At 37.7% G+C, this 26481-nt stretch overlaps 1 long non-coding RNA gene across 1 annotated transcript; it reads right to left on the reverse strand.

The window, feature by feature from the left end:
- Positions 1-22844: 22844 nt before the first annotated feature.
- Positions 22845-26218, reverse strand: LOC104242435 (uncharacterized). The gene is made up of 2 exons (XR_011406136.1): positions 25960-26218; positions 22845-23243 (listed from the first exon to the last, which is right to left on the reverse strand). It is a non-coding gene; the product is annotated as an uncharacterized lncRNA (long non-coding RNA).
- Between the last annotated feature and the right edge of the window lie 263 nt (positions 26219-26481).

The raw sequence follows: 26481 nt of genomic DNA on the forward strand, positions 1-26481 counted from the left end.
GCTGATGGGGTAGAATGGTAATTTCAGTAGTTTCAGGGGCATTTTCGGGATTTTAAATTTTAGCAATTGATTAATTTGAGTGTTCTGTCCACTAAGCGCTAATATATTAAAATAATGCATAAAATAATATGTAGTGGGGGACAAACATAATGGTGGGGAATTAATATATTGTTTAATATAGTGGGGGACAAAGCATGCGGTAGTAGGGCAATAATGGAATTAAATAAGGAAAATATATGTGTTAGTGGGAATTAATTTAGGTACTGCTAGTTTGGATATAAATTGGAGAGAGCTGGACACAAAAAAAAGGGAAGAAGGAGAAGAATTCGGAAAGATAAAAAGATTTTTGAGGATTCGAAGACGGATTTTTTAAGAGAGTTTGAGAGAATTTTCTGAACATTAAGAGAGAATTGGAGATTTTTCGGAACAGAAAAAAAACATTCTGGAAATCTAAAGAGAGAGTAGTATACACCCGATATACACTCTAGATACACTGGATATACAGAGGGAGAGTTCATTTTGAAAAAGTGAGGTCTTCTTTACTACTGAAAATCAAAATCAGTTTGTTACCATTTAATTGAGTTTTTTAAGTGTTTTCTTGAGTTGTTATTCTTGGTCTGCATTGGTTTGCGTTGATATTGTTTCATTAAGTGTGCTGGAATCGTGTTGGTTTTCAAATCTGTCACTGGGTGTCCCGTTTGCTGGTTGTTGCTGGTTATTGTTGTTGTTGTTGTGTTACATACTACTTTGCTGACCTTCCTCTTCATATATTGGCAATACCAGGTACACAACTGATACGCTGGTTACTGTAAGCTGAAACATGAAGCATGAATACAAATAAAGAGTTGAAATTTTAATTTGATTTAGTTTTGTTACTGATTGTACTTAGGACATTCTATATACTACTATTCTGCAGTGTTAAATTTTTGTCATTTCTGTATAACTGGACAATGCTATAGTAATGTAGTCAATAATATCCCATTGTTTTAGTTTGGTTATTAGGTAGTATAGGTTCAAATGCATGTTAAATAAAACCAGACCAGTAGACTGTTTTAATATCATGGCAATCCAGCTCCAACATACAATTGCTTGAATTTAGGATTAAAACTAGACCCTTAAGTTACTTCATTCCAATTAATTGCTCTTTCTAAAACTTGCATGTAACTTGCTTAGTTAGATACTATCATCTTATATCTCTGTAAGTGCAAAAATTGTGAACATGTGTAGAAATAATTAACTAGGCCCAATATTGGAATAAGACGGCCCAAGTCACGTTTAATACTACATGTGGTGAACCTGGGCCCACGTTGGCCAAGGGGCTGTCCATATTGTGTTTACATTCTGATTTAACAAATTGCATTCGGAACCCGACTATAACAACTCGTAAGCATGTAAATAAATTAGGACTTTTTCTCTTTCATTTTTTAGAGACAAATTTAATAGAAAATGTAGTCACTTTAGGATTGTCATTTTAAAATAAATGAGATGAGCCTCGCCTAGCAAAACGTACAGATTGCGGGGCCCTCACACATATATGTATTAATTACTTAGAACTCGGGATCGGCCGCTTAGTGAACTTCACGGCCTTTTCCCAAAATAACCATGCTTTAGTCTCTTTAGGCACGTACTTTAAGTAACATTACCTTCTTAAACCCGAGTGCACATTTATGTGACCCAAATCCAAATCTCAACAAAGTCGAAATGTGTCTCTAACCACGGGTGCATTGATGTTACAAGGTTCGAGATGTGTTTTCACGACGTTGCAATTCTCGTTGAAAAATAACAATAATAAAAACAGTAAAAAGTTTAAACTTGCACATAGGTTCAATATGAATAAAAATCAGATAAATAAGCCAAATATGACAGTTGAGCGACCGTGCTAGAACCACAGAACTCGGGAATGCCTAACACCTTCTCCCGGGTTAACAGAATTCCTTATCCGGATTTCTGGTTTGTGGACTGTAATACAGAGTCATTCTTTTCCTCGATTCGGGATTAAAACCGGTGACTTGGGACACCATAAATCTCCCAAGTGGCGACTCTGATCCTTAAATAATAAATCCCGTTTCGATTGTCCCTTGATTGGAAAAACTCCCTTCCGCGCCCCTTTGCGGGGGCGCGGGCGAAAAAGGAGGCGTGACAATAATGTTGCGGTGTGCAACCCGATCAAATATAATATTTGTTGCGGCGTGCAACTCGATCAAATATAATATTTGTTGCGGCGTGCAACCCGATCCATTATAATATTTGTTGCGGCGTGCAACCCGATCCATATATAATAATGTTGCGGCATGCAACTCGTTCCAAATATACATTCAACAATAATCATAACCATAGTCCCGGCAAGGGAACAATAACGAACTACTCTATCCCGGCAAGGGAATCGACAACATAAATAAATACGTCTCGGCCTGGGAGAAACAGCTATAACCAATCTTAATCCAACATCTGACCATTTCAGCTATCACCAATACTCAAACTTCGTAATTCCCACGAAAACAAACTTATTCCTTGCTCACTTTCGAGAGTCATCAATTAAAGCGTCCGTAATATCAGTTAAGAACACAACGAGTTGCAATTTAAGATGTACGGTCATACTCGGCACCAACGTATAGATACTCGTCACCATACATATACGTCGTACTCAACAAGGCGCAAATAGCAAATAGGACACAACTCCTAATCTCTAAAACTAAGGTTAGACCAAACACTTACCTCGATGGCCATGAACACAACTCAAGTTTCAATTATTGTTTTACCCCTCGATTCCACCGCCAATTCGCTCGTATCTAGTCACAAGTTACTTAATTACATCAATAAAAGCTAAGAGAATCAATTTGAATGCATGAAAATGAATTTCCCAAAGTTTTACCCAAAAAGTCAAATATCGCCCCCGGGCCCACATGGTCAAAATTTGAGGTTCGAACCAAAACCCGATTACTGATTCCCCCATGAACCCAAATATATGATTTGTTTTTAAATCGGACCTCAAATCGAGGTCCAAATCCCCAATTTTTAAAAAACCTAGGTTCTACCTAAAACACCCAATTTCCCCCATGAAAATCATTGATTTTGAGTTGAAATCATGTTAAAAGATATTAATGATTGAAGGAAATGAGTTAAAATTAACTTACAATCGATGTGGAAGAAGAGTTGTTCTTGGAAAATCGCCCAAAGGAGTTTGTGTTTTAAAAAGATGTGAAAATGGGTTTAAAATCGTCTAAGTATAAAGTTACAGGTCGCAGGTATGGGAAATGCGAAAGCGAACCCCGACCTCTGCTAACTTGGGAATTGCGGAACAGGGTTCGTATTATCGAACCCTTCAGAAATGCTGAACTTTCGCATTTGCGAAAATAGTGTCGCATTTGCGATACATAGGTCGCATTTGCGATCACTGGCCCATTGACAAATCTTCGCATTTGCGAAGAAAATCTCGCATTTGCGAGCCAGGTGCGAAGCCTGCAGTCGTAGGCACACCAACTAAAATTCTGCAATTTTTCTAAGTTCCAAATGCACCCCGTGGCCTATCCAAAACTCACCCGAGCCCTCGGGGCTCCAAACCAAATATACACACAACCTCAAAAACATCCCACGAACTTATTCGTGTACTCATATCACCAAAATAACACCAGAAACAGCGAATTAAACCTCAATATCAATGAAATTTATCAAAACTTCTTAAACATCATATTTTGCATTTAAGGTCTGAATCACGTCAAACGGATTCCGTTTCTTACCAGACTTCACAGAATCATCTTAAATCATATATAAGACCCGTACCGGGTGCCGGAACCAAAATACGGGCCCGATACCAATATGTTCTAATTAAAATTCATTTCCAAACTATAAACAATTTCAGAAAACAATTTTCTTCAAAAATTCATTTCTCGGGCTTGGGACCTCGGAATTCGATTTCGGGCATACGCTCCAAGTCTTATATTTTCCTACGGACCCTCCGGGACTGTCAAATCATGGGTCCGGGTCCGTTTACCCAAAACATTGACCGAAATCAAATTAATTTATTTTATAGTCAAAATTTATCATTTTCACAAAATTTCGCATATAGGCTTTCAGGCTACGCGCCCGGACTGCGCACGTAAATCGAGGTGATGATAGAAGAGGTTTTTAAGACCTTAAAACGTAGAAATTCATTTTAAAATAAGTGATGACCTCTTGGATCATCAAAAACGTCATTAAATAGGACACTGTTACACTACCTAAAACCCAAGGCGGCCTTGGAATTCAAAACCTCCCCACCAAGAATATAGCACTCCTAGCTAATCTAGCATGGAAACTTTTTAAGGATCCATCCTCTTTTTGGGCATCCATACTCCTAACCACTAGTCTTACTTCTAAAAAGACCTCATTCATTTGGGAAAACATCCAACATGGCCGGCACCATTGCCAATTAGGGGCTAAATGGGTAGTCTCATTGGGCGATCATATTAACTTCTGGGATGATAATTGGATTGACCATTAGACCTCACTTAGATCACAACTTGCAAGCCCCCTACCACTTCAAGAGTCTCAGCGGAAGGTTAGTTACTATAACCACGACAATAATTGGGATCTAACCAATTTACCATTTCAGCTTCCCCGGACCCTACTTCTTAAAATACTCAGTATTTAAATAAAACCAGGCCAGTAGACTGTTTTAATATCATGGCAATCTAGCTCCAACAATCAATTGTTTGAATTTAGGATTAAAACTAGACCCTTAAGTTACTTCATTCCAATTAATTGCTCTTTCTAAAACTTGCATGTAACTTGCTTAGTTAGATACTATCATCTTATATCTCTGTAAGTGCAAAAATTGTGAACATGTGTAGAAATAATTAACTAGGCCCAATATTGGAATTAGACGGCCCAAGTCACGTTTAATACTACATGCGGTGAACCTGGGCCCACATTGGCCAACGGGCTGTCCATATTGTGTTTACATTCTAATTTAACAAATTGCGTTCGGAACCCGACTATAACAACTCGTAAGCATGTAAATAAATTAGGACCTTTTCTCTTTCATTTTTTAGAGACAAATTTAATAGAAAATGTAGTCACTTTAGGATTGTCCTTTTAAAATAAATGAGATGAGCCACGCCTAGCAAAACGCACAGATTGCGGGGCCCTCACACATATATGTATTAATTACTTAGAACTCGGGATCGGCCGCTTAGCGAACTTCACGGCCTTTTCCCAAAATAACCATGCTTTAGTCTCTTTAGGCGCGTACTTTAAGTAACATTACCTTCTTAAACCCGGGTTCACATTTATGTGACCCAAATCCAAATCTCAACAAAGTCGAAATGTGTCTCTAACCACAGGTGCATAGATGTGACGTGGTTCGAGATGTGTTTTCACGACGTTGCAATTCTCATTGAAAAATAACAATAATAAAAGCGGTAAAAAGTTTAAATTTGCACATAGGTTCAATATGAATAAAAAATTAGATAAATAAGCCAAATATGACAGTTGAGCGACCGTGCTAGAACCACGGAACTCGGGAATGCCTAACACCTTCTCCCGGGTTAACAGAATTCCTTATCCGGATTTCTGGTTTGCGGAATGTAATACAGAGTCATTTTTTTCCTCGATTCGGGATTAAAACCGGTGACTTGGGACACCATAAATCTCCCAAGTGGCGACTTTGATCCTTAAATAATAAATCCCGTTTCGATTATCCCTTGATTGGAAAAACTCCCATCCGCGCCACTTTGCAGCGGCGCGGGCGAAAAAGGAGGTGTGACAGCTCTGGCGACTCTGCTGGGGACAGAGAAAAACCCAGAACCACTGGTTCAGGGTTAGAAATTCGAGCTTAGAATAATTGTTGTATTTGGCTTTATCATATGATTGAGCTTAAATGTGCAAAATGATACTTTTTTACCACTTTGATATTATTTGAACTGTACATATAAACTGTGCCGAAACCTTCTGTTCTCTCCTCCGGGGATGTTCTTACTGGTTGAGACTCCCTATTCTGTTAGTGTCATACCTTGAAATAAAAGAGGCTCGGAAATTTTCTAAGCCGACTGGCCTTTTGGTTCCCGGAAAGGAGCTCCTTCCTCAACTCGAGTTGTCCGCTCGGGTACACTGTCTAGAACATATACCCAGGTTGAATCTAGAATAACTTGACTTCATGTCGAATCCCTAGTAGGAACGTTTATTTGCATCATGTTGCATTTGACTTAGGGGACTCAACAGAGGGGTTGGGTCCGTCTAGGACAGGCAACCTGAAATAAAAAAAGACCATCCTACTGCATCCTGTTTGTTTTGCACATTTATTTGCTTCAGATCTGCATGCTGACCAGCTTCTGAAATCGGGAATTTTTGAAAAATTGTGAAAAAGAGAAAAAGAAAAATAGCAGTATAGGAAGATAACTACTTATTTTTAGAAAAATAAAACCAATGTCCAAGTAATGTCAAAACTATTCCGAAATTTTGAAAAATGAAAAAACAATTGTCTTTTTTAGTTTGATTTATTTGAAAAACAAAAGAAAGGAGTCTTGTTTACAAGTTTAGTTTATGTTGGGCGAACTATGCGGGTCTGATTCTCACTGGATGTGAGATACGTAGGCAAACCTCATCGGTTCCGGCCCCCAATTTTCAAAAAAAAAATCAAAAAAAATTCTTTTACTTCCTTCTTTAGAATTTCTTTTTTCTTTGAGACCCTAATTTTTAAAAATACAAAAAATATTTTCTTTTAGTTGCTTCTCAAAATCAAAAAAAAAATAATACAAAAAAATTTTCATTCTTCTTTCGAAAACTGGAAAAAAAAATCCAAGATTCAAAAATACTTTCCTTTTCTTTAGAAGTACTTCTTTCCCAACTTCAGAATAAAAATCCATAAATGCAAAAATATTTTTTTTCTCTTCTTTAGAAGTTTTTCTATCGAAATTCCAAAAAAGAAACAATAAAAGTCGAAGTTCAAAGAAAAATCTTTCTTCTTTATAAGTCTTTCTTTACAAGAATGCTGAAGAAAAATCAAAATCCACAAATATTCTCTTTCTTCTTTATAAGTCTTTCTTTTGAAAAAAAAAAGTGAAAAAGAAAAGAAAATTCGAAATCCAGAAAAACATAAATTTAGTTTATTTCCTTTATTACTAATCTTCCGAACTACGCAAGATCTGATTCATGTTCCCACATGATACGTAGGCAACCCACATCAGGTTCGATCACCATTAAAAAGAAGTGAGAAAAAATGCAGAAATAAAAAAAATATTGATAGTAATAAGGACCGACTGAGTCCATTCTAACATGTTTTGTTTTGAATTATGAAGAAAGTTGAGGTGGACGATTTGTGGTAAGATGGAAACACAAGATCCAAGGAAAATGATAACTGACATCGAAGTTGTTACAAGTGCTCAAGAGACTCAGGGTCAGAGGGTTCAACAAGAGTCTACTGTGCCGGAGAAAAATAGAATACTGAAACAGCAAATGACCGAAGTGTGTCAAGCATGGGCCAGTGGTCAAGGACAGCCTCGTCATGAGTCACAATTTGCGACACAACAAGAGAAGTACCACTCTCCTAAGTACCACTCGTACTCGTTTGATCTTCCTGCAAAGATTGAAGAGCCTGCCCGAAAAATGGTACAGGAAGAAATGACCCAAAAAGTGAAAAGCTTAGAACAATGGTTGAAAAACAGGCAAAGGTTGTTAGGTCAAAAGAGTGTTGCCTTCAAAGATCTATGTATGTTCCCCGATGTCCACTTGCCGCCTGGTTTCAAGACTCCCAAATTTGAAAAGTACGATGGACATGGAGATCCCATAGCCCACCTGAAAAGGTATTGCAATCAACTGAGAGGTGCGGGAAGAAATGAAGAATTGTTGATGGCTTATTTTGTGGAAAGCCTTACGGGAGTAGCCTCCGAATGGTTTATGGATCAAGACACGTCTCGCTGGTATGTCTGGGATGACATGGCACAGGCCTTTGTCAAACAGTTCCAATACAGCCTCAATATTGCCCCAGACTGCATTTCCCTTTCAAACCTGAAGAAGAAACCAAGTGAAAGTTTCAGGGAATATGCCATTAAATGGAGAGAGCAAGCAGCTTGAGTTAAGCCACCCATGGATGACCACGAGCTAATAACTGTCTTCCTTCAAGCCCAAGAGCCAGATTACTTTCAAAACATGATGTCCGCAATTGGCAAATCCTTCTCGGAAGCAATCAAAATGGGAGAAATGATAGAGAATGGTCTTAAGACAGGCAAAATTATAAGTCAAGCAGTTTTTAAAGCCGCAACTCACGCTGTCCGGGTTGAGTCTGATAATTTTAGCGACACAAATGAGAAGATTGAAGAAATCATGATGACATCAGGGTTGAGAAGAGGTCCCAGGAGAACATCTCGAAGGTATGAGCAGCCTCCTCAAGTTTTCCATGAATCCCCTGAGCAGTATTATCCCCCTCAGAACCCACAACACTCTATTGTTCTACCTCAGTATGTTGCCCAGCCACCAAAACACCCCAGAAGGCGAGCACGAGCGTCACAAAATCTCCAGAAGCCTCCACAAAATTTTCAGGCGCCCTATAACCCACATCCAAGCCAGAGGTATAAAGGGGAACGAAGGTTGAAAGATAATTTTATACCAACAGGAGAGTCCTATGAAAGCTTATTTGAGAAGTTAAAGCATTATGACATGATTGCATCTATTCCTCCAAATCATGTGGACCCATGTGCAAGAAGCTTTGACCCTTCTAAAAGGTATGAATACCATTCCAATGCCCAGGGGCATAATGCTGAATGCTGTCGGGATTTGAAAAGAGAAATAGAAAGGATGATCTAGGAAAATCTGATTGTGATCCAAGATAGTGACACCCAGAATATCGCGCAGAAGCCTTTACCTGCACATCATGATGACACTTTGTGGGGATGAGGCCTGATGACAGGGAGCACTCGACTGTTGACTGAGGTTGATGATATTGAAGTTGGTAATGGTCTTGGCAATATTGATGTGAAGCTCAGTGGCTAAGATGCCAGGTTTGATAAGTGGGAGGACGCTCCGTTCCTTGGTTAGCAAGAGAGAAGCTTTTGGTGGCTTATTTTGTTGTCATTTCTGTTGTCCGGATTATTCTTAGGGTTGTAATCCGGATATTGTCTTGTGTCAAACTTTTTTATCTTTCCATTTTTGTCATAGCGGTTTGTCCAGGTTGTTTCGGGATTTTATTCTGGTTTGTTTTTGTTTGTTTTGTTATTCAAACCATTTCACCGTTAGTCTAATGCACAATCCGGTCTTTTATTATTTCCAGTCATCTTTTTGTTTAGTTCTTTTATCATTTTATTCAGCGCCGATTCTAGTAACATGACATGCGCACACAGTTTGGGCCTAATTTTAAAAGTTAATCATAAAACCATTGAGAGGTGATCGGAACATTTAAAGGAAATAAGGACGGTTTGAGATTATTCGGAGCTCGAGTCATGTGGAACTGGGGCAAGTAAAACATAAAGAAAACCGTTAAAGGCAAGATTCGCCAAATTGACATGAGGGTCGTTCATGATAATGAGAGTGAGAGTGTTGCCCAACGGTGCTTTAGAGATGACAAATAAAAAAGCAAATGTGTGAATATAATTGTCAAGTCCAGCGCCATCAGAAGAGGCTACAAATCTTTGTTTAATTGTGTTGTTTGCACTTGGCATGTTTTGAAGACTGAAATGACGAAGACATTTTGTTCTGCTACCTAAACACTTTATCCTTCGTTACCCCTTTTGAGCCTTATTTATTTTCTTTCATACCCCTCGTTCGGAATCAGTAGCAAAGGTTAGAAACACAAACGTGGAAGAAAAAAGAAAAAGAAAAAAAAAGGGAAAAAGCAACAAAAACAACAAAAAAAAACAAAAGAGAAAAAAAATGAAAAGAAAAGAAAAAATGATAACAAAAACAAAAGAAAGTCAGAAGAAAACAAAGGAATTGGGAACTACGTTTGACCTGATTCCTCAAAGAGGATACGTAGGCGCCTCACGGCTCGATCATAGTGTGCATAGTGTAACATAGTGTAACAAAAATAAAAATCCCCAAGCCAGAAACTGGGGAAGAAGTTATGCTTGATGTAAAAAAATCCGGTTCCGAAGGTTGTAAATTTTGAACCCAAATCGATTTGTTTTTAGCCTTTAAAAACCCTTTTTTAGCCTATCCAAAATCCTACATTACAGTCCAAAGAAAGACATTCTGATCAGTCTTCAAAAATGCCAAGTTAGACAAATGAGAGAGTCTTACCGGTGAACACTCTGATCTCCAGCATAAAAGACTCTGATCCCAGCAGAAAAGAAATATGAGAGAGTCTAGCGGTAACACCCCCATCCCCAGCTGGAAAGTGAAACAAAAGAGAGAGTCTTATCGGTGAAAATTTTCATGGGCACCATAAGGCGATGAAAGCTGAGAGAAAAAACAAAATGAGAGAGGCTTGACAGTGAAAACCCTTCAGGCACTACAAGTCGAATAAAGATTGAGAATCAGATGGAAATCACCAGACGAAAGTTGTGAAAGGCGATTAACGACGGAGGATAGGCCATATGTTCATGTCATGACCATTAGAGTTGGTATCCGCATTTGATAGGTTTTTATTTTATAGTTTCCTCGTTATATAGTCATCTCTTTCCTTTGTCGTTTATTCTGTTCCTTTTTATCTTTCTCCTTTCATAGAAAAATTCCTCAGTATAGTCTGTTTGTAAAGAACAAGTGAGAAATGACTTCAAAATCTGCCATCAGCTTCCAATTATGCAAGACGAGATCTGACTAGTACATCCAAGTGGTATAGTCAGCAAGGAACAAGCGCGAGGCCAGTGTCAAGAAAGATATCCCCAGCAAGAGGGAATTGACAAAAGGATGGACGAATGTCAAGAGGGATATCCTCGGCGAAATCAAAAGTTATAGACCTCAAGGCCAAGGCACGTGGATAAATCAAGAAAGAACAACGCGGAGAGCAATGGGCATGATTTGGGAAATTCATATGAGACTAAAAGGTCGGGGAAATGCCAGTTTCCGAGCTATGCCACAAAAGAAGAGGGATATCCCCAGTAGAAAATGTTGTTTTCAGTGACACGAATAAACAAAGAAAGTGGTTTATCAGCAAAACATTGCAAAATCCTCAAGGGGAATCAACTGTCATGGAAAAGATACATGGTCAGATGGAAAACAATGTTGAGAGGTTGGTGAATAAGGAATCGACAATAAGGTCGGAAGTTATCGCCCAAATTTCAAGATAGCCGAACGACGCAAAGCAGGTCAAGTCGTTCTAAGACCAGCAGGAATATCATCCCCAGCAAATAATATCATCCCCAACAAGTTTTGATAGTGTAATGGAACGCAGAGCAGGGAAGGAGAAAAGGGAAAAGTCATCCCCAGTAGGAGTATCACAACCAACCACCACAGTCGAATCTTAAAGGAAATGGCATTGATGGCGGAAAGGCATGCCATAAAGAAGATTATCAAACTGGGGCAGAAAATCAGGTATCCACATGGGAAGGAAGAAAGATAACATCAGTCTTAAGGGAAGTGGGTTTTGAACTAGTATTATCCCCAGCAGTGTTGAAAGAAAGAAAATAACGAGTTTTAATGAAAGGAGTCGTATCCCCAGCGGACAGAACAAAGAGATGAAACTGGTGTTTAGAAAAAGCAAAAGCCATTATCATCCCAGCAGCTTCCAGAAGAATGAAGCACCGATTTGAAGGAATAAAATTCCCCAGCAGCGTTATCCTCAATAACGTTATCCCAAGATGATAACACTTTTATCCCCAGCAGTGTTGAGAGAAAAAAAAAAAAAAATTTAGGAGGGGAAGAAAGGAGACTCCCCCAGTGGTATTATCCCCAGCAGGTAAGTAAGTAATTCCCCAATAACATTATCCCCAGCAGTCTCGTGGGAAGACAACACGAGCTTTTAAAGGAGGAAGCCATCCCTAGCAAGGCCACAAATCGGCCACCGTTTTAAAACTGATAAATTTTTCTTTGTTTGAGAGTTGAAACAGGAACAAAGCAGCGCAAGGGAAAAATAAAAGAAAAGAAGAAATTACAAAGGTAAGTTTTTCAAATCTTTGATCTTTACATTTTCCTCCTAGGATAAAAAGTCCTAGTCTGATAGATTTCCCTCCCGATACAATCTTGGTCCGATGGAATTTTTTTCTCCCAAGATAAGATATCAAACTTTAGTCCGATGAAATTTTCTCCTAAGATATCAAATCTTAGTCCGATGAATCTTTCTCCTAAGATCACAACAAAATGGACCTAGTTTGACGATTTATCTCCTAGAGTCAAAATCTTGGTCCGATGGAATTTTTTTCTCCCAAGATAAGATATCAAATCTTAGTCCGATGAAATTTTCTCCTAAGATATCAAATCTTAGTCCGATGAATCTTTCTCCTAAGATCACAACAAAATGGACCTAGTTTGACGATTTATCTCCTAGAGTCAAAATCTTGGTCCGATGGAATTTTTTTCTCCCAAGATAAGATATCAAATCTTAGTCCGATGAAATTTTCTCCTGAGATATCAAATCTTAGTCCGATGAATCTTTCTCCTAAGATCACAACAAAATGGACCTAGTTGGACGATTTATCTCCTAGAGCCAAAATCTTGGTCCGATGGAATTTTTCTCCCAAGATAATATAACAAAGTCTTAGTCGGATGAATTTGCTCCTAGGATCAAAATCTTAGTCGGATGAATCTTCTCCTAGGATCAAAATCTTAGTCTGATGAATTTTCTCCTAAGATAAACGTCTTAGTCTGATGAATTTTCTCCTAGGATCACAATCTTAGTAGGATGAATCTTCTCCTAAGGTAACAAATCAAAACCTAGTCGGATGAATCTTCTCCTAGGATCAAAATTTTAGTCTGATGAATTTTTCTCCTAAAACCTGGTCTGATGAATTTTCTCCTAGGATAATTTGAAAAAAAAGAAGTTTGAATTTGAAAAAAAGGGGGTCATTTTTTAGTTTTCTTAAGATTATCAATGTTAAGTTTTCCTATAGTCAGGAGCCCCCCTGAAGAACGGAATGACGATTTATTTTTTGAAGTTGTTGTTGAAATCTCGCCCGCCTGAAGAAAGGAATGGCAATTTATTTTTCGAAGTTGTTGTTGAGGTCAGGAGCCCCCCTGAAGAACAGAATGACGATTTATTTTTCGAAGTTATTGTTGAGGTCAGGAGCCCCGCCTGAAGAACGGTATGAAGAGCAGAATGACGATTTATTTTCAAAGTTGTTATTGAGGTCAGGAGCCCCCCCTGAAGAACGGAATGGCGATTTATCTTTCGAAGTTGTTGATTGAGGTCAGGAGCCCCCCTGAAGAACAGAATGTCGATTTATTTTTCGAAGATGTTGTTGAAGTCTCGCCCGCCTGAAGAACAGAATGGCGATTTATTTTTCGAAGTTGTTGTTGAGGTCAGGAGCCCCTCCTGAAGAATGGAATGGCGATTTATTTTTCGAAGTTGTTAGTTGAGGTTGGGAGCCCGCCCATATAACAGAGGAATACATTTCAGTCTATACATTTTAAGTTGAAGAAGTTGGGAGCCTGCCCATATAACAGAGGAATACATTTCAGTTGTTACATCTCAAGTTTTGAAGTTGGGAGCCTGCCCATATAACAGAGGAATACATGGAAGTTTGAAGTCAGTAAAGCAGAGGAATACAATCGAAATCCCCAACGGGAAACAACAAAAATTCCCAGCGGAGGAAGGAAGTTCAAGATTCGATGGAAAAATAATGCGAAGCTCCCGAGAAGGACATAAGCAGTTTGAGATCGGCAGTCAAGGGAGAATACAAGACAAATCAGAAGTAAAGAAATGCCAGAGGAGTCACCAAGACATCAAAGCAACAAGAGACATAAGAGCACGACTAAAGATCTAAATAAAATTTTGTAATTCATAGACTATAGTTTAGTCTAGCTTCTTATTTTCTTTCAGCATGGTGTAATAAGGAGGTCGGAAAACAGTAATAACAGCATGCAACAGCAGTAACATTGCAGTCCCATGGTAGTCCCAGCTACCAAAACTTCCCGAACTACATTAACCTGATTCCCTTATAGCCAGAGATATGTAGGAAACCTTTGAAGAAAAGGTTCGGTTAAATCTTTTTCAAAAAAAAAAATGCTTCACACGGAGTACTCGGATGGGCAAAAATCGCTCACTTTATCTTTGCACGAAAACTCTTCGTGTCTTCGGACAAAGAGGGGCAGATGTAAATACGTGATTTTTGCCCTATATGAGAATTACTCCCAAAAATTCAAAATAAAATAATTTTCCTTTGTGTGCAATTTTGAGAATTTGCGTGGTATTTTTGATAAATTATTTGTATTTGTCCATGCATGTTTATTTGTTAAATTAATAAAAAATACAAAAATATGCCGCATTTGCATTTAGGATGTAATTCTACAATTAAAAGTAATTAAATTTGTTTTACAAGGATGAAAATTACAAAAATATGCATCGTTTGCATTTTTAGCATTCAATATCAAATTGTGCAATTTTGTTTTAATTGATGTTTAATTATGTATGATAATTGTTGCTAGGAATTAATTAGTATTTTTGATAAGTTAATTTAGTTTATAAAATTTAGAATTTTAGTTTTATTAATTAGAAAGTAAAAGAAAAGAGAGCAAAAAATATAAAGAAAATCGGAATTGGGCATCTTCTTCAATTTTAAACCTAGGCCCAAAACACCTTTACCCAACCCAAAATCCCTTGACCCAAGATCAACCGCACCCCCCATCTGACCACACGACTCCCCTCACTCTTTCTCTCATTTTTGTTTCATTTGTTACTCAAAAATCCCTAAAGACCCCTTCTCTTTCTCCTAGCCGCCGGACCCATGCACCCCCCCCCTCTCTTCATCTTCTCCGTTCACCCCTCCAAACTAATACCCCATGCTCCAACGCCCCCTCCCATGGCTGCCCCTTCCCCTTCACGTTATCATCTCCATCCTCACGTCCAAACGACCCCTCCAGTCGCGAAACGAACCAGTCCATCACCACCAACGACCCCCCCCTCCCCGTCCGCCATTGGCGAGCAGCAGCGCTGCTGCGTCAACTAGTCACGCTGCCTCGTCGTCCACTAGCAGTAGCTCCATCTCATCGTCGAGGTCGTCCACCATGCAGCAGCATTAACCATCATCGACCAGCCACGAACAGCCATCAACAAACAACACCCCGTCCGCCATTGACGAGCAGCAGCGCTGTTGCGTCGACCCCCAGCTTCACCTGCTGCTTCTTCTTCTTCAACAACCTCTCATGGCTGCCCTTCTGCTGCTGCTTCACCCAAACCACCATCGCTGCTGCTTCTTCTTCGTCCCCAGCTTCATCCATGAACAACCCCTCCAGCTTCAACCAGTACGACACCTCCCTCCTATTGACCACACAGCCCCACAACCAGCTGCTCAACACACACACACAGCCTTACGTCCAAACAACCTGTTGTCTCGTCGTTTCTTCAGGTTCAATCCGTCGAGGTCGTCGTTTGTCGTTCAAAGTTCGTCGAAGTTAAAAGAGAAGGTGGGTTTTTGTTGAGTCGAGATCCGTTAGGTCGTTGGCAGTCTTGGTTCGAGTTCTCCATTTCCGTTCGAGTTCGTCGTTGTTCATTTCCGGTTAGCTGGTTTAAGTTTCATTTCTGTCTGTACTTTGTTTAATATTTTCGAATTTGAAATCAGTATATGTTTGATTCTTTTCTTGTTCGTTGTTTATCATTTCTTGATTATTTCTTCAGTTTGTTTTATGTTCTTGTTTAGTTTTAATATAGAAGTGTTTAGTTTAATCATGTTGTTAGATTTAATTTAAAGTTCAATTGATTATTGAGTTTAGTGATTTGAATCTACTTGTTGGTTATGTTCAATTTGTTACTGTTATTGAATCTGAAAGTATGTTTGTTGTTAAAAATATTGTTCAGTCAAAAATATTGAGTTTCTAGCCTAAATTTGTTGATGAAATTTGATTAGGAATTGGTTATAGCTGCTGTATTTTGGTTAGATTGATTAGGTGAATTGGTTATAGCTGATGGGGTAGAATGGTAATTTCAGTAGTTTCAGGGGCATTTTCGGGATTTTAAGTTTTAGCAATTGATTAATTTGAGTATTCTGTCCACTAAGCGCTAATATATTAAAATAATGCATAAAATAATACGTAGTGGGGGACAAGACATAATGGTGGGGAATTAATATATTGTTTAATATAGTGGGGGACAAAGCATGCGGTAGTGGGACAATAATGGAATTAAATAAGGAAAAGATATGTGTTAGTGAGAATTAATTTAGGTGCTGCTAGTTTGGATATAAATTGAAGAGAGTTGGACACAAAAAAAAGGGAAGAAGGAGAAGAATTCGGAAAGATAAAAAGATTTTTGAGGATTCGAAGACGGATTTTTTAAGAGAGTTTGAGAGAATTTTCTGAACATTAAGAGAGAATTGGAGATTTTTCATAACAGAAAAAAATATTCTGAAAATCTAAAGAGAGAGTAGTATATACCCGATATACACTCCAGATACACTGGATATACAGAGGGAGAATTCATTTTGAAAAAGTGAGGTCTTCTTTACTACTGAAAATCAGAATTAGTTTGTTACCATTTAATTGAGTTTTTAAGTGGTTTCTTGAGTTGTTATTCCTGGTCTGCATTGGTTTGCGTTGATATTGTTTCATTGAGTGTGCTTGAATCGTGTTGGTTTTCAAATCTGTCACTGGGTGTCCCGTTTGTTGGTTGTTGCTGGTTATTGTTGTTGTTGCTGTGTTACATACTACTTTGCTGACCTTCCTCTTCTTATATTGGCAATACCAGGTACACAACTGATACGCTGGTTACTGTAAGCTGAAACATGAAACATGAATACAAATAAAGAGTTGAAATTTTAATTTGATTTAGTTTTGTTACTGATTATACTTAGGACATTCTATACACTACTGTTCCGCAGTGTTAAATTTCTGCCATTTCTGTATAACTGGACAATGTTATAGTAATGTAGTCAATAATATCCCGTTGTTTTAGTTTGGTTATTAGGTAGTATACGTTCAAATGCATGTTAAATAAAACCAAACCAGTAGACTGTTTTAATATCATGACAATCCAGCTCCAACAATCAATTGCTTGAATTTAGGATTAAAACCAGACCCTTAAGTTACTTCATTCCAATTAATTTCTCTTTATAAAATTTGCATGTAACTTGCTTAGTTATATACTATCATCTTATATCTCTGTAAGTGCAAAAATTGTGAACATGTGTAGAAATAATTAACTAGTCCCAATATTGGAATAAGACGGCCCAAGTCACATTTAATACTACATGCGGTGAACCTGGGCCCACGTTGGCCAAGGGGCTGTCCATATTGTGTTTACATTCTGATTTAACAAATTGCGTTCGGAACCCGACTATAACAACTCGTAAGCATGTAAATAAATTAGGACCTTTTCTATTTCATTTTTAGAGACAAATTTAATAGAAAATGTAGTCACTTTAGGATTGTCCTTTTAAAATAAATGAGATGAGCCTCGCCTAGCAAAACACACAGATTGCGGGGCCCTCACACATATATGTATTAATTACTTAGAACTCGGGATCGGCCGCTTAGCGAACTTCACGGCCTTTTCCCAAAATAACCATGCTTTAGTCTCTTTAGGCGCGTACTTTAAGTAACATTACCTTCTTAAACCCGGGTGCACATTTATGTGACCCAAATCCAAATCTTAACAAAGTCAAAATGTGTCTCTAACCACGGGTGCATTGATGTGACGTGGTTCGAGATGTGTTTTCACGATGTTGCAATTCTCGTTGAAAAATAACAATAATAAAAGCAGTAAAAAGTTTAAATTTGCACATAGGTTCAATATGAATAAAAAATCAGATAAATAAGCCAAATATGACAGTTGAGAGACCGTGCTAGAACTACGGAACTCGGGAATGCCTAACACCTTCTCCCGGGTTAACAGAATTCCTTATCCGGATTTTTGGTTTGCGGACTGTAATACAGAGTCATTCTTTTCCTCGATTCGGGATTAAAACCGGTGACTTGGGACACCATAAATCTCCCAAGTGGCGACTCTAATCCTTAAATAATAAATCCCGTTTCGATTGTCCCTTGAATGGAAAAACTCCCTTCCGCGCCCCTTTGCGGGGGCGCGGGCGAAAAAGGAGGTGTGACAATAATGTTGCGGCGTGCAACCCGATCAAATATAATATTTGTTGCGGCGTGCAACCCGATCCATTATAATATTTGTTGCGGCGTGCAACCCGATCCATATATAATAATGTTGCGGCGCGCAACCCGTTCCAAATATACATTCAACAATAATCATAACCATAGTCCCGGCAAGGGATCAATAACGAACTACTCTATCCCGGCAAGGGAATCGACAACATAAATAAATACGTCCCGGCCTGGGAGAAACAGCAATAACCAATCTTAATCCAACATCTGACCATTTCAGCTATCACCAATACTCAAACTTCGTAATTCCCACGAAAACAAACTTATTCCTTGCTCACTTTCGAGAGTCATCAATTAAAGCGTCCGTAATATCATTTAAGAACACAACGAGTTGCAATTTAAGATGTACGGTCATACTCGACACCAATGTATAGATACTCGTCACCATACCTATACGTCGTACTCAACAAGACGCAAATAGCAAATAGGACACAACTCCTAATCCCTCAAGCTAAGGTTAGACCAAACACTTACCTCGATGGTCATGAACACAACTCAAGTTTCAATTATTGTTTTACCCCTCGATTCCACTGCCAATTCGCTCGTATCTAGTCACAAGTTAGTTAATTACATCAATAAAAGCTAAGAGAATCAATTTGAATGCATGAAAATGAATTTCCCAAAGTTTTACCCAAAAAGTCAAATATCGCCCCGGGCCCACATGGTCAAAATTCGAGGTTCGAACTAAAACCCGATTACCGATTCCCCCATGAACCCAAAATATATGATTTGTTTTGAAATCGGACCTCTAATCGAGGTCCAAATCCCCAATTTTTAAAAAACCTAGGTTCTACCTAAAACACCCAATTTCCCCTATGAAAATCATTGATTTTGAGTTGAAATCATGTGAAAAGATATTAATGATTGAAGGAAATGAGTTAAAATTAACTTACAATCGATGTGGAAGAAGAGTTGTTCTTGGAAAATCGCCCAAAGGAGTTTGTGTTTTAAAAAGATGTGAAAATGGGTTTAAAATCGTCTAAGTATAAAGTTGCAGGTCGCAGGTATGGGAAATGCGAAAGCGAACCCCGACATTTGCTAACTTGGGAATTGCGGAACAAGGTTTGTATTATCGAACCCTTCAGAAATGCTGAACTTTCGCATTTGCGAAAATAGTGTCGCATTTGCGATACATAGGTCGCATTTGCGATCACTGGCCCATTGACAAATCTTCGCATTTGCGAAGAAAATCTTGCATTTGCGAGCCAGGTGCGAAGCCTGCGGTCCTGGGCACACCAGCTAAAATTCTGCAATTTTTCTAAGTTCCAAATGCACCCCGTGGCCTATCCAAAACTCACCTGAGCCCTCGGGGCTCCAAACCAAATATACACACAACCTCAAAAACATCCCACGAACTTATTCGTGTGCTCAAATCACCAAAATAACATCAGAAACAACGAATTAAACCTCAATATCAATGAAATTTATCAAAACTTCTTAAACATCATATTTTGCATTTAAGGTCTGAATCACGTCAAACGGATTCCGTTTCTTACCAGACTTCACAGAATCATCTTAAATCATATATAAGACCCGTACCGGGTGCCGGAACCAAAATACGGGCCCGATACCAATATGTTCTAATTAAAATTCATTTCCAAACTATAAACAATTTCAGAAAATAATTTTCTTCAAAAATTCATTTCTCGGGCTTGGTACCTCGGAATTCGATTTCGGGCATACGCTCAAGTCTTATATTTTCCTACGAACCCTCCGGGACCGTCAATCATGGGTCCGGGTCCGTTTACCCAAAACATTGACCAAAATCAAATTAATTTATTTTATAGTCAAAATTTATCATTTTTCACAAATTTTCGCATATAGGCTTTCAGGCTACGCACTCGGACTGCGCACGTAAATCGAGGTGATGCTAGAAGAGGTTTTTAAGACCTCAGAACGTAGAATTTCATTTTAAAATAAGTGATGACCTCTTGGGTCATCAAAAACGTCATTAAATAGGACACTGTTACACTACCTAAAACCCAAGGCGACCTTGGAATTCAAAACCTCCCCACCAAGAATATAGCACTCCTAGCTAATCTAGCATGGAGACTTTTTAAGGATCCATCCTCTTTTTGGGCATCCATACTCCTAACCACTAGTCTTACTTCTAAAAAGACCTCATTCATTTGGGAAAACATCCAACATGGCTGGCACCATTGCCAATTAGGGGCTAAATGGGTAGTCTCATCGGGCGATCATATTAACTTCTGGGATGATAATTGGATTGACCATTAGACCTCACTTAGATCACAACTTGCAAGCCCCCTACCACTTCAAGAGTCTCAGCGGAAGGTTAGTTACTATATCCACGACAATAATTGGGATCTACCCAATTTACCATTTCAGCTTCCCCGGACCCTACTTCTTAAAATACTCAGTATTTACCTACCTCAATACCCTACTCATCCTGATTCCCTTATATGGAATCTCACCCCATCGAGGCAATTTACCGTCCAATCTTGCTATCATGCTTTAATACCCCATACACCTCCTTCAAGCAATACCTGGATTTGGAAACTACCCACACCTCCAAAAATCAGGTACTTCCTTTGGATCTGTAGCCACAACAAACTCCCCACAAATGCATATTTAGCTCACCTAAACATTATCACTAATCCCCTATGCTTCTACTGTTTTAGAGGCAAGGAGACTATCACACATATCCTCTTCGAATGCACTGCCTCCACCTCCTTATAGGCACACCTAGGTCTTACCTCCCTTATAACCTCTCTTAAAGACAGTAACATTCCTCTAATGCAGCTAATCAAAATGTTGATCGCTCAATACACACACCACACCCCTTACAACATTACTCCACCTACATTAATTCCCTACTGTTTATGGGGTATCTGGATCCAAAGAAATCATAATATTTTCAACCATAAACATAACCTAGTGCCCTTTCATCAAATAATTACTCGAGCCGCGGAATATCAATTCCTTACATCACCAAAACACAAGTTCAAATCCTACACTCCCCTTTATATCAAATGGCAACCTCCAAACCAACACCACTACCAATTAAACACTGATGCTAGGTCTCCAGGTTTTAATGGCATAGGGGGTGTCATCCATTCACCTGAAGGGGATTGGCTTTTGGGATTTGCAAAGCACATAGAGTTTGGTAATAGTATACAAATGGAATTACTTGCCTTACTCCATGGATTACGCATAGCCCTACAACATGGATACCTCCCATTGGAAATCAACATAGATGCTTAGGAGGTAATCACTTTGCTTCAATCTGACAACCCTCACTATACTAATTTGCTCACTGATTGCAGGTTGCTGCTCAAGCAGCTGGATGATCCACTTATGCAACATGTTTACAGAGAGGCAAATATGGTAGGTGATGGATTAGCATACTATGGCATGCAACTAGCAAGCAGTGATGGCTTGCAAGTTTCTGTACACCACCATCTTTTGTCCACCATCTTTTCCATGCAGACAAAGAAAGGGCAGTACGCAGGAGACTTGTCAACCCTTGCATTTTTGAAAACCATGTTACCCCAAATGTAAATCCATGCACAAGCATGCTCCCAGTTCCCCTATTTAGTAACCACCCAGCTAGTAGTTGTATTGATCCTTCCATGAATCCTAGTAATCAACTAGATAATAGACTAAGTAATGATCCACCTGTGGATCATGGTAGTACTGTAGCTAATAGTTTAAAGGTTGATCCACCTATGGATCATAGGTTAATAGTAACTAATAGTGTACCATCAGCTAACACTAGTGCCACGAGCACATTGTCCTCTGTAACTCTTTAATAGTAGTAATGAAGTAATCTTTTAAGGACAAAAAAAAACCTTGGTATATTATATCTTTCAACTAACTTCTCTCCATCAAAGTAAAGAATTACCACCTTTTGATTTATAGAATGAATATTGAATGAGAGGTCACGGGTTCGAGCCATGAAAACAACCTCTTACAGAAATGTAGGGTAAGACTGCATACGATAGACTCTTGTGGTTCGCCTCTTCCCCGGATCCCGTGCATAGCGGGAACTTAGTGCACCGAGTTACCCTTTAATGAGAGTAAGTAAAGCGCATAAACGGATCTCTCTAGCATGATTTAGTAATTAAAACTCTTGTGCGCTTTTCAACAGCTCCATTCAATATAAAGCCTTGACTATAAGTGTTATTAATTGATTTGCCTTTAGTTTTCTAGTTGTGTTTACACTTGACTAAATCTAAAAATCAAAGACAAGTTTACCAAGACAAATTACGGTATAAATGGGGCGGTTAACTTGTGTATACTAAAGATGCACTTTTCACAAAACTCGACTGTTTTATGATTATTTTGTTCAGCTAACTATAAATCGGCTGCTGCATGGCATGAGGAAAAAGTTCAATCGGTTGGTAAACGACGTAGAAATTTCGGGCTCACGGATTTAATTATGTCATTATGTCGTTACTGATCTTTGATGTTTTCTTCTTTTAACTTTTGACCATGCAAAATTATTTCAAATATTTAACAGTCAAACGTATAATAATTACTCCATCGTGTTAAAAGAATCAGAGTTCGCAGGATAAGAGCCAAAATTATAGATGCAATTAAAGGGATGTATCATACACTAGATAGTGACAGCCCGTGCCAGCATATAGAAGCTGAAACTTTTATTTTTGATCAAACTTTGATTTGATATAAAACTACAGATAACAAAAGTCGAGGCATTTAAGTAACTATCAAATCAAATAATAATACTAACTGATCAACATCCATATAGAAACAAAATATCCATTCTCAGATGTTGCATAGTTGCAAGAAGACACATTCTTTACATTGATACAGATAAAATGTGATGCATTCATAATGCTATAATGAACCTTCTCTGCAGTCTTTGACAAAAGATAACGATAAAATGTGATGCATTCATAATGCATAATGAGTCTTCTCTGCAGTCTTTGACAAAAGACAACGGCAATGTAGGCACCAGTAAAAGCAATAAATAATGATCAAGTGCCAATCACCGTCTAACATGACAATACCAATTTATACCCATGCAAGTACTTATACTCAATACCTTCAATGTATACATAAAAAGCTCTCTTCTTGCAAAAAGGTCACAGGTTCTGCAAATAGCTTAAACCTCACATGGTAATTAACTTGCATTGTAATTAATACCTAATGCAAGTGGGGGTGGGGTGTGTGGGGGGGGGGGGAGAGATAGAGAGAGGTGTCAAATTCTTTTGTGTTAAAAGATTGGCTTGTGTCGTACTCTTTTATAAGAGGTAGACGCAAGGAATGAAATTATCAAATTAAAAATTAGGAATATTGCCCCAAATAAACTAATTTCAATAAAGCAAATAAACACGGGGATAACAAATAAATTTATTGAGAGTTCACAATGCGATGAAAGCTGAGACGTTAATAAGACAAATGCTTTGTTGTTGCAATTTCCGCCCATGCATAAAAGCAATAAGCACATCTTCTGAAACTTAAAATTAAAGCTACTAGTAGGTTACCAAAAGAAGAAACCATTATTCATATTGAATTAAGAAAATGAGCAAACTTCATAACAAAAAAAAAAAGAGCAATTGTTCTGTAAAAAAAAAAGAATTTTTATCTCAGAACATTTAATCTATTTCTACCACACTACTAAGAAAAAGAATTAGCATAGAGCCTTAGTATATTTGGAGCAACTCAGAAAATTTGTCACGTCGACTTCGGAATTGGTAGCTACTATTAGTAAGTAGTGAGACAGAGAAGATAACTTTGGTTCATTAAGTAAATTAACACACCCTTAACGTTTTAGCAAAATCGCAACTTTAAGTCGTCCCTTGATTACCTTGACTTCAAAACCCAGTACATCTCAACTGATGGAATTGCTAGTTGATTGTATCATCACAAAGTTGTATCGCAAATATATTATTAGCAAGAAAAACAGAGCTAAAGCGTAAATTGACCTATATTGCACTATTATTCACCTAAGTATATTATTACACTTCAAGTAATACTATCATACCATGGACTAGGGGTGTACATAGATCGGGTTGGTTCAGATTTTATAATTATCAAACCAAACCAATTGTGTCGGGTTATTAAATCTAAAGACCAAACCAAATCAATAAAACTCAGATTTTTCACTCTCGGTTTTTCTCGGGTTTTCTCGAATTTTCGGGTTATTCGAGATTTTTCCGGTAAAATCTTCGTAGAACAAAACATATAAATTGTGCTCAAAATATTTCTTTAGTCTTAGTAAGATACAACTATATAAAGTATTTTCCAAGAAAATAATACAAAATATGAGATATGACATGGCATTATCCTAAAATATTCAACAATAAAGACAATAAAATTATGTAATATAAATATTGCTAATTAAAAAGTCATAATAAAATTAATATAATCTAAAAGTATTAATAGCATGTTTGGCCAAGCTTCTTTTTGGCCAAAAGTGTTTTTTTTGGGCCAAAAGCACTTTTAGCCAAAAATTGAGATTTTTGGCCAAGCTTTTGGAAGGAAAAAAAAGGGTTTTTGAGGAGAAGCAGAAGCAGTTTTGGAGAAGCAGAAAAAAGTAATTTCTATCACTTTTTTTATAAGCACTTTTGAGAAAAATACACTTAGAAGCGATTTTTTAAAGCTTGGTCAAACACTAATTGCTGCTCAGAAGTGTTTTTCAAACTAATTAGTCAAACACAAACTGCTTTTCACCAAAAGTACTTTTAAGAAAAGCACTTTTGGAAAAAAAAAGCACTACTCAAAATAAGTTGATTTTTGCAGCTTGGCCAAACAGGCTATAAGTCATTCTAAAATAAGTAGACTAATAAGGAAGTATTAATTACATGACTAAACGCTAAAGAAAAAATAAAAATAGGTTATACATTTTTATCTAAATTATTGCAAAACAAAAAAAAAATTATTCAATACATTCCCTAGTATTGAATTGAATGTCTTTTGTTAGTATTACTATTGATTTGATTTTGATTTGAGCTTTTGTTAGCACTATTTAATTTACTAATATTAATGGCTATAAAGCTTATTGGAACATTCAAAAGTTCTAAGTTCAACCTTGAAATAATACCTCAAAAGATAAAATTATGAAATCTTGTAAGATATATTTATAAATTACATCACAATAAGTATATTTATATATTAAATATATCTAAAATTTATATATATGTAATGTCGGGTTGGTTTGGTTCGATTTGACTTTCTACAGTTAAAACCAAACCAAACCAATTATGGTCGGGTTTTTTTTCCAATACCAAACCAAATCAAACCAAACCATAGCCGGATTTTTTTCTCGATTTGACTCGAATTATCGGGTTAGTGCGGTTTGTCGGTTTCGTTTGTACACCCATAGCATGGACATATGTTTTACACTTTAACTTGAAAAGAAACTAAATTTTGTTGAGGAGCTTTAGCGGATAGGAGACACAATCATCGCCCACAAATACACAGTGACAGACATCCTATCAAGCTGCCTATACACCTCGTTTTATCAGATAGGTTTTTAAGTTTCCTATTCACTTAATCAATAGATTAAAAAAAGAAAATATCAGGTCGATAATATTTATTTTTTGAAAAAAACTACAAATTTATAAAAGAAATCTAATACAAACGCTCCTGGCCAAAAAGCAACGATGATATTTGTACTTCGAAAAAGAATCGCATGCTAATATTTCCAAACGCATATAAACAAATAAAAAGAATTTTATCCAATAAGCCGCAAGCGACTGCTTTTAAGAAAATATATATAGCCTGGTATGTAAAGGCAACAAAAAACAACTATAGAAATCCCTAAATAAAGAATTCAAAAAAAAAAAAAAAACAGGTGGAACTCACCGCAAGCGAGAACCAAAAAGCCTTAGACCCCATCCTCAATTTCCCGTTCAAGTATTTAACAGATAAATTGGTGATGAGCAAAGGAGATTAGAATAGAGTTGGTTCGAGCTCCAGGAAGAAGAGGAGGTTGAAGGAACCGAACAACAGAAGAGGAAGATAACAAAATAACCTTGCAATTCCTTTTAGCTATTGCCAAGTCGCGCACTTGATCCTCTCTCAATCTAGATGACAGATAGAATTTTCAGAGGAAGGATCGAGAAGTTTGATTAGCAAGAGGGAATAAGATGGGAAACGTGGCAACTTTCCGGAAGACACGTCTCACAGGAGTGTAGTAAAAGTCGATATTACCCTTAATTTTAATCTTATTGACAAGAAGCAGCTGGGTCGAAACCTGGCTCTTCTATAATACTAGTATACTTACCCGCGCGAGGTGCGCGAATCGTTTTAAACAAAAAATAGCATAGAAAAATATTAAAAAGAGAGATATATATTGCAGACTATATTTAACGCCTGCAATAAAAA

The sequence above is a fragment of the Nicotiana sylvestris genome, chromosome 3 (genome assembly GCF_000393655.2).
Source record: "Nicotiana sylvestris chromosome 3, ASM39365v2, whole genome shotgun sequence".
NCBI classification, from domain to species: Eukaryota; Viridiplantae; Streptophyta; class Magnoliopsida; order Solanales; family Solanaceae; genus Nicotiana; species Nicotiana sylvestris.